Raw genomic sequence first — 14,359 nt, 5'->3', positions numbered from 1 at the left:
AAAGAACAAGTTGCAAACACTTAGTTAAGTAATACGCTTGTTTTCGACAGTTAAGATACTTTTAAACTATTATTATTATACAGAACATTCACTCTCTTATAGTTTCCTAGGTTGTAAAACCTCAGATTGTAAATGAGAGAAGTAATAAACATATCAAAACACAATTTTAACGCGTGAAATTGATTTTCAAAGATACCACAAGTGTTTCAATCAATTAATAGACCTTAGATTGTAAAAGAAGTTTTAAAACATATCAAAATACAATTTGAACACATGAAATGGTTTTTCAAAGGTATTATCACAAGTGTTTGAATCAAGTAATAGACCTTAGATTGTAAAAGAAGTATTAAACATATGAAAACACAACTTTAACACATGAAATTGTTTTTCAAAGATATTCATAAGTGTTTCAATCAGTTAATAGACTAAGACTGTAAGAGAAATATTAAACATATCAAAACACAATTTGAACACATGAAATTGGTTTTCAAAGATATCGTAAGTGCTTTCAATCAATTAATAGCGAAAAGAACAAGTTGCAAACACTTAGTTAAGTAATACGCTTGTTTTCGACAGTTAAGATACTTTTAAACTATTATTATTATACAGAACATTCACTTTCTTATAGTTTCCTAGGTTGTAAAACCTCAGATTGTAAATGAGAGAAGTAATAAACATATCAAAACACAATTTTAACACGTGAAATTGTTTTTCAAAGATATCACAAGTGTTTCAATCAATTAATAGACCTTAGATTGTAATAGAAGTATTAAAACATATCAAAATAGAATTTGAACACATGAAATGGTTTTTCAAAGGTATTATCACAAGTGTTTTAATCAAGTAATAGACCTTAGATTGTAAAAGAAGTATTAAACATATGAAAACCCAATTTTAACACATGAAATTGTTTTTCAAAGATATTCATAAGTGTTTCAATCAGTTAATAGACTAAGACTGTAAGAGAAATATTAAACATATCAAAACACAATTTGAACACATGAAATTGGTTTTCAAAGATATCGTAAGTGCTTTCAATCAATTAATAGCGAAAAGAACAAGTTGCAAACACTTAGTTAAGTAATACGCTTGTTTTCGACAGTTAAGATACTTTTAAACTATTATTATTATACAGAACATTCACTCTCTTATAGTTTCCTAGGTTGTAAAACCTCAGATTGTAAATGAGAGAAGTAATAAACATATCAAAACACAATTTTAACGCGTGAAATTGTTTTTCAAAGATATCACAAGTGTTTCAATCAATTAATAATCCTTAGATTGTAAAAGAAGTATTAAAACATATCAAAATACAATTTGAACACATGAAATGGTTTTTCAAAGGTATTATCACAAGTGTTTGAATCAAGTAATTGACCTTAGATTGTAAAAGAAGTATTAAACATATGAAAACACAATTTTAACACATGAAATTGTTTTTCAAAGATATTCAGAAGTGTTTCAATCAGTTAATAGACTACGATTGTAAGAGAAATATTAAACATATCAAAACACAATTTGAACACATGAAATTGGTTTTCAAAGATATCGTAAGTGCTTTCAATCAATTAATAGCGAAAAGAACAAGTTGCAAACACTTAGTTAAGTAATACGCTTGTTTTCGACAGTTAAGATACTTTTAAACTATTATTATTATACAGAACATTCACTCTCTTATAGTTTCCTAGGTTGTAAAACCTCAGATTGTAAATGAGAGAAGTAATAAACATATCAAAACACAATTTTAACGCGTGAAATTGATTTTCAAAGATACCACAAGTGTTTCAATCAATTAATAGACCTTAGATTGTAAAAGAAGTTTTAAAACATATCAAAATACAATTTGAACACATGAAATGGTTTTTCAAAGGTATTATCACAAGTGTTTGAATCAAGTAATAGACCTTAGATTGTAAAAGAAGTATTAAACATATGAAAACACAACTTTAACACATGAAATTGTTTTTCAAAGATATTCATAAGTGTTTCAATCAGTTAATAGACTAAGACTGTAAGAGAAATATTAAACATATCAAAACACAATTTGAACACATGAAATTGGTTTTCAAAGATATCGTAAGTGCTTTCAATCAATTAATAGCGAAAAGAACAAGTTGCAAACACTTAGTTAAGTAATACGCTTGTTTTCGACAGTTAAGATACTTTTAAACTATTATTATTATACAGAACATTCACTCTCTTATAGTTTCCTAGGTTGTAAAACCTCAGATTGTAAATGAGAGAAGTAATAAACATATCAAAACACAATTTTAACGCGTGAAATTGATTTTCAAAGATACCACAAGTGTTTCAATCAATTAATAGACCTTAGATTGTAAAAGAAGTTTTAAAACATATCAAAATACAATTTGAACACATGAAATGGTTTTTCAAAGGTATTATCACAAGTGTTTGAATCAAGTAATAGACCTTAGATTGTAAAAGAAGTATTAAACATATGAAAACACAACTTTAACACATGAAATTGTTTTTCAAAGATATTCATAAGTGTTTCAATCAGTTAATAGACTAAGACTGTAAGAGAAATATTAAACATATCAAAACACAATTTGAACACATGAAATTGGTTTTCAAAGATATCGTAAGTGCTTTCAATCAATTAATAGCGAAAAGAACAAGTTGCAAACACTTAGTTAAGTAATACGCTTGTTTTCGACAGTTAAGATACTTTTAAACTATTATTATTATACAGAACATTCACTTTCTTATAGTTTCCTAGGTTGTAAAACCTCAGATTGTAAATGAGAGAAGTAATAAACATATCAAAACACAATTTTAACACGTGAAATTGTTTTTCAAAGATATCACAAGTGTTTCAATCAATTAATAGACCTTAGATTGTAATAGAAGTATTAAAACATATCAAAATAGAATTTGAACACATGAAATGGTTTTTCAAAGGTATTATCACAAGTGTTTTAATCAAGTAATAGACCTTAGATTGTAAAAGAAGTATTAAACATATGAAAACCCAATTTTAACACATGAAATTGTTTTTCAAAGATATTCATAAGTGTTTCAATCAGTTAATAGACTAAGACTGTAAGAGAAATATTAAACATATCAAAACACAATTTGAACACATGAAATTGGTTTTCAAAGATATCGTAAGTGCTTTCAATCAATTAATAGCGAAAAGAACAAGTTGCAAACACTTAGTTAAGTAATACGCTTGTTTTCGACAGTTAAGATACTTTTAAACTATTATTATTATACAGAACATTCACTCTCTTATAGTTTCCTAGGTTGTAAAACCTCAGATTGTAAATGAGAGAAGTAATAAACATATCAAAACACAATTTTAACGCGTGAAATTGTTTTTCAAAGATATCACAAGTGTTTCAATCAATTAATAATCCTTAGATTGTAAAAGAAGTATTAAAACATATCAAAATACAATTTGAACACATGAAATGGTTTTTCAAAGGTATTATCACAAGTGTTTGAATCAAGTAATTGACCTTAGATTGTAAAAGAAGTATTAAACATATGAAAACACAATTTTAACACATGAAATTGTTTTTCAAAGATATTCAGAAGTGTTTCAATCAGTTAATAGACTACGATTGTAAGAGAAATATTAAACATATCAAAACACAATTTGAACACATGAAATTGGTTTTCAAAGATATCGTAAGTGCTTTCAATCAATTAATAGCGAAAAGAACAAGTTGCAAACACTTAGTTAAGTAATACGCTTGTTTTCGACAGTTAAGATACTTTTAAACTATTATTATTATACAGAACATTCACTCTCTTATAGTTTCCTAGGTTGTAAAACCTCAGATTGTAAATGAGAGAAGTAATAAACATATCAAAACACAATTTTAACGCGTGAAATTGATTTTCAAAGATACCACAAGTGTTTCAATCAATTAATAGACCTTAGATTGTAAAAGAAGTTTTAAAACATATCAAAATACAATTTGAACACATGAAATGGTTTTTCAAAGGTATTATCACAAGTGTTTGAATCAAGTAATAGACCTTAGATTGTAAAAGAAGTATTAAACATATGAAAACACAACTTTAACACATGAAATTGTTTTTCAAAGATATTCATAAGTGTTTCAATCAGTTAATAGACTAAGACTGTAAGAGAAATATTAAACATATCAAAACACAATTTGAACACATGAAATTGGTTTTCAAAGATATCGTAAGTGCTTTCAATCAATTAATAGCGAAAAGAACAAGTTGCAAACACTTAGTTAAGTAATACGCTTGTTTTCGACAGTTAAGATACTTTTAAACTATTATTATTATACAGAACATTCACTTTCTTATAGTTTCCTAGGTTGTAAAACCTCAGATTGTAAATGAGAGAAGTAATAAACATATCAAAACACAATTTTAACACGTGAAATTGTTTTTCAAAGATATCACAAGTGTTTCAATCAATTAATAGACCTTAGATTGTAATAGAAGTATTAAAACATATCAAAATAGAATTTGAACACATGAAATGGTTTTTCAAAGGTATTATCACAAGTGTTTTAATCAAGTAATAGACCTTAGATTGTAAAAGAAGTATTAAACATATGAAAACCCAATTTTAACACATGAAATTGTTTTTCAAAGATATTCATAAGTGTTTCAATCAGTTAATAGACTAAGACTGTAAGAGAAATATTAAACATATCAAAACACAATTTGAACACATGAAATTGGTTTTCAAAGATATCGTAAGTGCTTTCAATCAATTAATAGCGAAAAGAACAAGTTGCAAACACTTAGTTAAGTAATACGCTTGTTTTCGACAGTTAAGATACTTTTAAACTATTATTATTATACAGAACATTCACTCTCTTATAGTTTCCTAGGTTGTAAAACCTCAGATTGTAAATGAGAGAAGTAATAAACATATCAAAACACAATTTTAACGCGTGAAATTGTTTTTCAAAGATATCACAAGTGTTTCAATCAATTAATAATCCTTAGATTGTAAAAGAAGTATTAAAACATATCAAAATACAATTTGAACACATGAAATGGTTTTTCAAAGGTATTATCACAAGTGTTTGAATCAAGTAATTGACCTTAGATTGTAAAAGAAGTATTAAACATATGAAAACACAATTTTAACACATGAAATTGTTTTTCAAAGATATTCAGAAGTGTTTCAATCAGTTAATAGACTACGATTGTAAGAGAAATATTAAACATATCAAAACACAATTTGAACACATGAAATTGGTTTTCAAAGATATCGTAAGTGCTTTCAATCAATTAATAGCGAAAAGAACAAGTTGCAAACACTTAGTTAAGTAATACGCTTGTTTTCGACAGTTAAGATACTTTTAAACTATTATTATTATACAGAACATTCACTCTCTTATAGTTTCCTAGGTTGTAAAACCTCAGATTGTAAATGAGAGAAGTAATAAACATATCAAAACACAATTTTAACACGTGAAATTGTTTTTCAAAGATATCACAAGTGTTTCAATCAATTAATAGACCTTAGATTGTAATAGAAGTATTAAAACATATCAAAATAGAATTTGAACACATGAAATGGTTTTTCAAAGGTATTATCACAAGTGTTTTAATCAAGTAATAGACCTTAGATTGTAAAAGAAGTATTAAACATATGAAAACCCAATTTTAACACATGAAATTGTTTTTCAAAGATATTCATAAGTGTTTCAATCAGTTAATAGACTAAGACTGTAAGAGAAATATTAAACATATCAAAACACAATTTGAACACATGAAATTGGTTTTCAAAGATATCGTAAGTGCTTTCAATCAATTAATAGCGAAAAGAACAAGTTGCAAACACTTAGTTAAGTAATACGCTTGTTTTCGACAGTTAAGATACTTTTAAACTATTATTATTATACAGAACATTCACTTTCTTATAGTTTCCTAGGTTGTAAAACCTCAGATTGTAAATGAGAGAAGTAATAAACATATCAAAACACAATTTTAACGCGTGAAATTGTTTTTCAAAGATATCACAAGTGTTTCAATCAATTAATAATCCTTAGATTGTAAAAGAAGTATTAAAACATATCAAAATACAATTTGAACACATGAAATGGTTTTTCAAAGGTATTATCACAAGTGTTTGAATCAAGTAATTGACCTTAGATTGTAAAAGAAGTATTAAACATATGAAAACACAATTTTAACACATGAAATTGTTTTTCAAAGATATTCAGAAGTGTTTCAATCAGTTAATAGACTACGATTGTAAGAGAAATATTAAACATATCAAAACACAATTTGAACACATGAAATTGGTTTTCAAAGATATCGTAAGTGCTTTCAATCAATTAATAGCGAAAAGAACAAGTTGCAAACACTTAGTTAAGTAATACGCTTGTTTTCGACAGTTAAGATACTTTTAAACTATTATTATTATACAGAACATTCACTCTCTTATAGTTTCCTAGGTTGTAAAACCTCAGATTGTAAATGAGAGAAGTAATAAACATATCAAAACACAATTTTAACGCGTGAAATTGATTTTCAAAGATACCACAAGTGTTTCAATCAATTAATAGACCTTAGATTGTAAAAGAAGTTTTAAAACATATCAAAATACAATTTGAACACATGAAATGGTTTTTCAAAGGTATTATCACAAGTGTTTGAATCAAGTAATAGACCTTAGATTGTAAAAGAAGTATTAAACATATGAAAACACAACTTTAACACATGAAATTGTTTTTCAAAGATATTTATAAGTGTTTCAATCAGTTAATAGACTAAGACTGTAAGAGAAATATTAAACATATCAAAACACAATTTGAACACATGAAATTGGTTTTCAAAGATATCGTAAGTGCTTTCAATCAATTAATAGCGAAAAGAACAAGTTGCAAACACTTAGTTAAGTAATACGCTTGTTTTCGACAGTTAAGATACTTTTAAACTATTATTATTATACAGAACATTCACTTTCTTATAGTTTCCTAGGTTGTAAAACCTCAGATTGTAAATGAGAGAAGTAATAAACATATCAAAACACAATTTTAACACGTGAAATTGTTTTTCAAAGATATCACAAGTGTTTCAATCAATTAATAGACCTTAGATTGTAATAGAAGTATTAAAACATATCAAAATAGAATTTGAACACATGAAATGGTTTTTCAAAGGTATTATCACAAGTGTTTTAATCAAGTAATAGACCTTAGATTGTAAAAGAAGTATTAAACATATGAAAACCCAATTTTAACACATTGAATTGTTTTTCAAAGATATTCATAAGTGTTTCAATCAGTTAATAGACTAAGACTGTAAGAGAAATATTAAACATATCAAAACACAATTTGAACACATGAAATTGGTTTTCAAAGATATCGTAAGTGCTTTCAATCAATTAATAGCGAAAAGAACAAGTTGCAAACACTTAGTTAAGTAATACGCTTGTTTTCGACAGTTAAGATACTTTTAAACTATTATTATTATACAGAACATTCACTTTCTTATAGTTTCCTAGGTTGTAAAACCTCAGATTGTAAATGAGAGAAGTAATAAACATATCAAAACACAATTTTAACACGTGAAATTGTTTTTCTAAGATATCACAAGTGTTTCAATCAATTAATAGACCTTAGATTGTAATAGAAGTATTAAAATATATCAAAATAGAATTTGAACACATGAAATGGTTTTTCAAAGGTATTATCACAAGTGTTTGAATCAAGTAATAGACCTTAGATTGTAAAAGAAGTATTAAACATATGAAAACCCAATTTTAACACATGAAATTGTTTTTCAAAGATATTCATAAGTGTTTCAATCAGTTAATAGACTAAGACTGTAAGAGAAATATTAAACATATCAAAACACAATTTGAACACATGAAATTGGTTTTCAAAGATATCGTAAGTGCTTTCAATCAATTAATAGCGAAAAGAACAAGTTGCAAACACTTAGTTAAGTAATACGCTTGTTTTCGACAGTTAAGATACTTTTAAACTATTATTATTATACAGAACATTCACTCTCTTATAGTTTCCTAGGTTGTAAAACCTCAGATTGTAAATGAGAGAAGTAATAAACATATCAAAACACAATTTTAACGCGTGAAATTGATTTTCAAAGATACCACAAGTGTTTCAATCAATTAATAGACCTTAGATTGTAAAAGAAGTTTTAAAACATATCAAAATACAATTTGAACACATGAAATGGTTTTTCAAAGGTATTATCACAAGTGTTTGAATCAAGTAATAGACCTTAGATTGTAAAAGAAGTATTAAACATATGAAAACACAACTTTAACACATGAAATTGTTTTTCAAAGATATTTATAAGTGTTTCAATCAGTTAATAGACTAAGACTGTAAGAGAAATATTAAACATATCAAAACACAATTTGAACACATGAAATTGGTTTTCAAAGATATCGTAAGTGCTTTCAATCAATTAATAGCGAAAAGAACAAGTTGCAAACACTTAGTTAAGTAATACGCTTGTTTTCGACAGTTAAGATACTTTTAAACTATTATTATTATACAGAACATTCACTTTCTTATAGTTTCCTAGGTTGTAAAACCTCAGATTGTAAATGAGAGAAGTAATAAACATATCAAAACACAATTTTAACACGTGAAATTGTTTTTCAAAGATATCACAAGTGTTTCAATCAATTAATAGACCTTAGATTGTAATAGAAGTATTAAAACATATCAAAATAGAATTTGAACACATGAAATGGTTTTTCAAAGGTATTATCACAAGTGTTTGAATCAAGTAATAGACCTTAGATTGTAAAAGAAGTATTAAACATATGAAAACACAATTTTAACACATGAAATTGTTTTTCAAAGATATTCATAAGTGTTTCAATCAGTTAATAGACTAAGACTGTAAGAGAAATATTAAACATATCAAAACACAATTTGAACACATGAAATTGGTTTTCAAAGATATCGTAAGTGCTTTCAATCAATTAATAGCGAAAAGAACAAGTTGCAAACACTTAGTTAAGTAATACGCTTGTTTTCGACAGTTAAGATACTTTTAAACTATTATTATTATACAGAACATTCACTCTCTTATAGTTTCCTAGGTTGTAAAACCTCAGATTGTAAATGAGAGAAGTAATAAACATATCAAAACACAATTTTAACGCGTGAAATTGTTTTTCAAAGATATCACAAGTGTTTCAATCAATTAATAATCCTTAGATTGTAAAAGAAGTATTAAAACATATCAAAATACAATTTGAACACATGAAATGGTTTTTCAAAGGTATTATCACAAGTGTTTTAATCAAGTAATAGACCTTAGATTGTAAAAGAAGTATTAAACATATGAAAACCCAATTTTAACACATGAAATTGTTTTTCAAAGATATTCATAAGTGTTTCAATCAGTTAATAGACTAAGACTGTAAGAGAAATATTAAACATATCAAAACACAATTTGAACACATGAAATTGGTTTTCAAAGATATCGTAAGTGCTTTCAATCAATTAATAGCGAAAAGAACAAGTTGCAAACACTTAGTTAAGTAATACGCTTGTTTTCGACAGTTAAGATACTTTTAAACTATTATTATTATACAGAACATTCACTTTCTTATAGTTTCCTAGGTTGTAAAACCTCAGATTGTAAATGAGAGAAGTAATAAACATATCAAAACACAATTTTAACACGTGAAATTGTTTTTCAAAGATATCACAAGTGTTTCAATCAATTAATAGACCTTAGATTGTAATAGAAGTATTAAAACATATCAAAATAGAATTTGAACACATGAAATGGTTTTTCAAAGGTATTATCACAAGTGTTTTAATCAAGTAATAGACCTTAGATTGTAAAAGAAGTATTAAACATATGAAAACCCAATTTTAACACATGAAATTGTTTTTCAAAGATATTCATAAGTGTTTCAATCAGTTAATAGACTAAGACTGTAAGAGAAATATTAAACATATCAAAACACAATTTGAACACATGAAATTGGTTTTCAAAGATATCGTAAGTGCTTTCAATCAATTAATAGCGAAAAGAACAAGTTGCAAACACTTAGTTAAGTAATACGCTTGTTTTCGACAGTTAAGATACTTTTAAACTATTATTATTATACAGAACATTCACTTTCTTATAGTTTCCTAGGTTGTAAAACCTCAGATTGTAAATGAGAGAAGTAATAAACATATCAAAACACAATTTTAACACGTGAAATTGTTTTTCAAAGATATCACAAGTGTTTCAATCAATTAATAGACCTTAGATTGTAATAGAAGTATTAAAACATATCAAAATAGAATTTGAACACATGAAATGGTTTTTCAAAGGTATTATCACAAGTGTTTGAATCAAGTAATAGACCTTAGATTGTAAAAGAAGTATTAAACATATGAAAACACAATTTTAACACATGAAATTGTTTTTCAAAGATATTCATAAGTGTTTCAATCAGTTAATAGACTAAGATTGTAAGAGAAATATTAAACATATCAAAACACAATTTGAACACATGAAATTGGTTTTCAAAGATATCGTAAGTGCTTTCAATCAATTATTAGCGAAAAGAACAAGTTGCAAACACTTAGTTAAGTAATACGCTTGTTTTCGACAGTTAAGATACTTTTAAACTATTATTATTATACAGAACATTCACTTTCTTATAGTTTCCTAGGTTGTAAAACCTCAGATTGTAAATGAGAGAAGTAATAAACATATCAAAACACAATTTTAACACGTGAAATTGTTTTTCAAAGATATCACAAGTGTTTCAATCAATTAATAGACCTTAGATTGTAATAGAAGTATTAAAACATATCAAAATAGAATTTGAACACATGAAATGGTTTTTCAAAGGTATTATCACAAGTGTTTTAATCAAGTAATAGACCTTAGATTGTAAAAGAAGTATTAAACATATGAAAACCCAAATTTAACACATTGAATTGTTTTTCAAAGATATTCATAAGTGTTTCAATCAGTTAATAGACTAAGACTGTAAGAGAAATATTAAACATATCAAAACACAATTTGAACACATGAAATTGGTTTTCAAAGATATCGTAAGTGCTTTCAATCAATTAATAGCGAAAAGAACAAGTTGCAAACACTTAGTTAAGTAATACGCTTGTTTTCGACAGTTAAGATACTTTTAAACTATTATTATTATACAGAACATTCACTTTCTTATAGTTTCCTAGGTTGTAAAACCTCAGATTGTAAATGAGAGAAGTAATAAACATATCAAAACACAATTTTAACACGTGAAATTGTTTTTCAAAGATATCACAAGTGTTTCAATCAATTAATAGACCTTAGATTGTAATAGAAGTATTAAAACATATCAAAATAGAATTTGAACACATGAAATGGTTTTTCAAAGGTATTATCACAAGTGTTTTAATCAAGTAATAGACCTTAGATTGTAAAAGAAGTATTAAACATATGAAAACCCAATTTTAACACATTGAATTGTTTTTCAAAGATATTCATAAGTGTTTCAATCAGTTAATAGACTAAGACTGTAAGAGAAATATTAAACATATCAAAACACAATTTGAACACATGAAATTGGTTTTCAAAGATATCGTAAGTGCTTTCAATCAATTAATAGCGAAAAGAACAAGTTGCAAACACTTAGTTAAGTAATACGCTTGTTTTCGACAGTTAAGATACTTTTAAACTATTATTATTATACAGAACATTCACTTTCTTATAGTTTCCTAGGTTGTAAAACCTCAGATTGTAAATGAGAGAAGTAATAAACATATCAAAACACAATTTTAACACGTGAAATTGTTTTTCTAAGATATCACAAGTGTTTCAATCAATTAATAGACCTTAGATTGTAATAGAAGTATTAAAATATATCAAAATAGAATTTGAACACATGAAATGGTTTTTCAAAGGTATTATCACAAGTGTTTGAATCAAGTAATAGACCTTAGATTGTAAAAGAAGTATTAAACATATGAAAACCCAATTTTAACACATGAAATTGTTTTTCAAAGATATTCATAAGTGTTTCAATCAGTTAATAGACTAAGACTGTAAGAGAAATATTAAACATATCAAAACACAATTTGAACACATGAAATTGGTTTTCAAAGATATCGTAAGTGCTTTCAATCAATTAATAGCGAAAAGAACAAGTTGCAAACACTTAGTTAAGTAATACGCTTGTTTTCGACAGTTAAGATACTTTTAAACTATTATTATTATACAGAACATTCACTTTCTTATAGTTTCCTAGGTTGTAAAACCTCAGATTGTAAATGAGAGAAGTAATAAACATATCAAAACACAATTTTAACACGTGAAATTGTTTTTCAAAGATATCACAAGTGTTTCAATCAATTAATAGACCTTAGATTGTAATAGAAGTATTAAAACATATCAAAATAGAATTTGAACACATGAAATGGTTTTTCAAAGGTATTATCACAAGTGTTTTAATCAAGTAATAGACCTTAGATTGTAAAAGAAGTATTAAACATATGAAAACCCAATTTTAACACATGAAATTGTTTTTCAAAGATATTCATAAGTGTTTCAATCAGTTAATAGACTAAGACTGTAAGAGAAATATTAAACATATCAAAACACAATTTGAACACATGAAATTGGTTTTCAAAGATATCGTAAGTGCTTTCAATCAATTAATAGCGAAAAGAACAAGTTGCAAACACTTAGTTAAGTAATACGCTTGTTTTCGACAGTTAAGATACTTTTAAACTATTATTATTATACAGAACATTCACTTTCTTATAGTTTCCTAGGTTGTAAAACCTCAGATTGTAAATGAGAGAAGTAATAAACATATCAAAACACAATTTTAACACGTGAAATTGTTTTTCAAAGATATCACAAGTGTTTCAATCAATTAATAGACCTTAGATTGTAATAGAAGTATTAAAACATATCAAAATAGAATTTGAACACATGAAATGGTTTTTCAAAGGTATTATCACAAGTGTTTGAATCAAGTAATAGACCTTAGATTGTAAAAGAAGTATTAAACATATGAAAACACAATTTTAACACATGAAATTGTTTTTCAAAGATATTCATAAGTGTTTCAATCAGTTAATAGACTAAGACTGTAAGAGAAATATTAAACATATCAAAACACAATTTGAACACATGAAATTGGTTTTCAAAGATATCGTAAGTGCTTTCAATCAATTAATAGCGAAAAGAACAAGTTGCAAACACTTAGTTAAGTAATACGCTTGTTTTCGACAGTTAAGATACTTTTAAACTATTATTATTATACAGAACATTCACTCTCTTATAGTTTCCTAGGTTGTAAAACCTCAGATTGTAAATGAGAGAAGTAATAAACATATCAAAACACAATTTTAACGCGTGAAATTGTTTTTCAAAGATATCACAAGTGTTTCAATCAATTAATAATCCTTAGATTGTAAAAGAAGTATTAAAACATATCAAAATACAATTTGAACACATGAAATGGTTTTTCAAAGGTATTATCACAAGTGTTTTAATCAAGTAATAGACCTTAGATTGTAAAAGAAGTATTAAACATATGAAAACCCAATTTTAACACATGAAATTGTTTTTCAAAGATATTCATAAGTGTTTCAATCAGTTAATAGACTAAGACTGTAAGAGAAATATTAAACATATCAAAACACAATTTGAACACATGAAATTGGTTTTCAAAGATATCGTAAGTGCTTTCAATCAATTAATAGCGAAAAGAACAAGTTGCAAACACTTAGTTAAGTAATACGCTTGTTTTCGACAGTTAAGATACTTTTAAACTATTATTATTATACAGAACATTCACTTTCTTATAGTTTCCTAGGTTGTAAAACCTCAGATTGTAAATGAGAGAAGTAATAAACATATCAAAACACAATTTTAACACGTGAAATTGTTTTTCAAAGATATCACAAGTGTTTCAATCAATTAATAGACCTTAGATTGTAATAGAAGTATTAAAACATATCAAAATAGAATTTGAACACATGAAATGGTTTTTCAAAGGTATTATCACAAGTGTTTTAATCAAGTAATAGACCTTAGATTGTAAAAGAAGTATTAAACATATGAAAACCCAATTTTAACACATGAAATTGTTTTTCAAAGATATTCATAAGTGTTTCAATCAGTTAATAGACTAAGACTGTAAGAGAAATATTAAACATATCAAAACACAATTTGAACACATGAAATTGGTTTTCAAAGATATCGTAAGTGCTTTCAATCAATTAATAGCGAAAAGAACAAGTTGCAAACACTTAGTTAAGTAATACGCTTGTTTTCGACAGTTAAGATACTTTTAAACTATTATTATTATACAGAACATTCACTTTCTTATAGTTTCCTAGGTTGTAAAACCTCAGATTGTAAATGAGAGAAGTAATAAACATATCAA

Source organism: Phaseolus vulgaris, chromosome 3 (assembly GCF_051622355.1).
Source record: "Phaseolus vulgaris cultivar YP4 chromosome 3, ASM5162235v1, whole genome shotgun sequence".
NCBI classification, from domain to species: domain Eukaryota; kingdom Viridiplantae; phylum Streptophyta; class Magnoliopsida; order Fabales; family Fabaceae; genus Phaseolus; species Phaseolus vulgaris.
The sequence above is the reverse complement of the archived record's forward strand: the minus strand, read 5'-3'. Positions refer to the sequence as shown.